The sequence below is a fragment of the Gadus macrocephalus genome, chromosome 4 (assembly GCF_031168955.1).
Source record: "Gadus macrocephalus chromosome 4, ASM3116895v1".
NCBI classification, from domain to species: domain Eukaryota; kingdom Metazoa; phylum Chordata; class Actinopteri; order Gadiformes; family Gadidae; genus Gadus; species Gadus macrocephalus.
In genome coordinates this window covers 2442345-2444921 of record NC_082385.1, presented here as the reverse complement: position 1 = coordinate 2444921, position 2577 = coordinate 2442345, and positions in this window count along the sequence as shown.

Below are 2577 nucleotides of genomic sequence, written 5' to 3'. Positions count from 1 at the left end.
GACCCCCAGAACAGAGGTCAGAGCATCCAGGCAAACAGTGTGTGTGTGTGTGTGTGTGTGTGTGTTTTGGTTTGTGTGTGTGTGTGTTTTGGTTTGTGTGTGTGTGTGTTTTGGTTTGTGTGTGTGTGTGTGTGTGTGTGTGTGTGTGTGTGTGTGTGTGTGTGTGTGTGTGTGTGTGTGTGTGTGTGTGTGTGTGTGTGTGTGTGTGTGGGTGTGTGTGTGTGTGTGTGTGTGTACCTGCTTCCCCTCTCAAGGCCTTCTCCACGGCCACGCCCCGCTCCTCGAGCTGCCGCTGCTTCTCCTCCACCTGCTCCAGCTGCCTCTGGATGATCTGTGGAGCGCACACACACACACACACACACACACACACACACACACACACACACACACACACACACCAAAAAACACACACACGCATTAGTACACACACACACACACGCATTAGTTCATACACACACACACACACACACACACACACACACCAAAAAACACACACGCATTAGTACACACACACACACACACACACTTACACACACACACACACACGCACATACACATAAGAATACATACACACACACGCACACACACACTTAAGTACACATTCTCACAAAAACATACAAATTCACATAAGCACTCACACACAAACTAAGCACATGAACACAAACTAAGCACTCAAACATCACAGACACACACCGTGCATACACACAATCACACATAAACGAAGCACAGAAACACACTCACAAACGTCACACACACACACAAACCAAGCACATTATCCCAGACACACACTTACAGCACACACACACACAGCATGCTTACACACACCACACATAAACGAAGCACAGAAACACATAAACACAAACACAGACGTGACACACACACACAAACCAAGCACATTATCCCAGACGCACACTTACATCACACACACACACACATCATGCATACACACAATCACACAAACAAAGCACAGAAACACATACACACACAAACCATGACACACATAAGCCAACAAAAACAGACCCCCACACACACACCCCCCCCCCCCCCCCCCATCACCTGGGCCTTGTGGAGCCTCTTCAGCTGCTCCTGCTTGGCCTGCCTCCTCGCCACCCGCTGCACCCGCCGGGTGAGCCTGGCGTCCAGCGCCGCCTCCGCCCGCCGCGCCTCCACCTTCCTCGCCGCCTCCTCCTCCTCCTCCTCTCCTCCGCCCCCCGGGCCGGGCGGAACAAGCTCTCCTCCGTCACCCCAGGCTGGACGGCTCCTTGGCGCGCACCGCCACCCCCACCACCTCCGTGGGGCAGGACGAGGCCGCCTCCCTCTCCCCAGGGCCCCGCCCCCTCCCGCAGGGACTGCTTCTGAGAGGGGGGGGGGAAGTATGAGGTCACCCGTTGCACTCACGTGGCGTTACATTACGTTACGTTACATTGCATTTATTCTGCTGTTGTGTGTGTGTGTGTGTGTGTGTGTGTGTGTGTGTGTGTGTGTGTGTGTGTGTGTGTGTGTGTGTGTGTGTGTGTGTGTGTGTGTGTGTGTGTGTGTGTGTGTGTGTGTGTGTGCGTGTATACTGCACGAAGATGGAACCCAAAGAATCAATCATGCACGTTTAAATCATCACACACGCAAACTTCCTTCCGGAGACAGATCTTTTTTTTCATGCAAACTCAGCAGATGAGTTTTCAGACTGGAGCAGCAGAGTCAGGGTACGGTTACATCACCTAACTTTGATGTGATAGCCTTTTTTGTCATTGGATTTTAGGTCATTTAAAGTAATGTCATTGATCAGTGTCACGTGTCTTTGCTTTGGAACGCAGCCTACAGATGTTCCGCGTTGGAACGCAGCCTACAGATGTTCCGCATTGGAACGCAGCCTACAGTGTCACTACATCCCTCTAGGCCCCTGAGGGGACAGACCACAGGCCGGTGGAGCTTCGGAGATGGTCCCCCTACCTTCATGACGTACGCTCGCTTGAAGGCCAGCGCATGAGGCACGTAGGCGGGCTTGGAGAAAACGTAGAGAGTTTGAACGCGTTATCAAACTATCTGTTTACTAGTGCAAAGAAAATAAAAGTGGCGATGACTAAAGCTACATGGAGACTATAACTAAAGGGAATGCAAAGGCTGATTGTATATCTATATTGCACGTACACGGCCTTACAAAAGGACTTTATATATATGTGAAACACATCGACTATCTTTATTGTGCTGTTTTACAAACTGTTTGATGCAAGTGATGGATCAATACCACTTGTGACCAGCAAACCAAGTAGTAGACCTTTCCTTCTTGTCCACCTTGTTTACATGTTACATGCTTTTATTTTGAAGGGGTTCAAATCTGATATTCTACATAAGGCTAATTATACTTTGAGATACTAATTGCAGCTTTGCTGGAGCCTTCACAGATTTGACCCATGTCCGTATTTGGTCTTGGTTTGGGGCTGGTTTGTGATACCAGTACCAGTATTGGTGCATCCTCTTGTATTCTAACTCTATTGGGACAGATCTGTGGGTTTCTCTGTGCTATTGGGACAGATCTGTGGGTTTCTCTGTGCTGGTGTACCTCCACTGACTCCGTCTCCT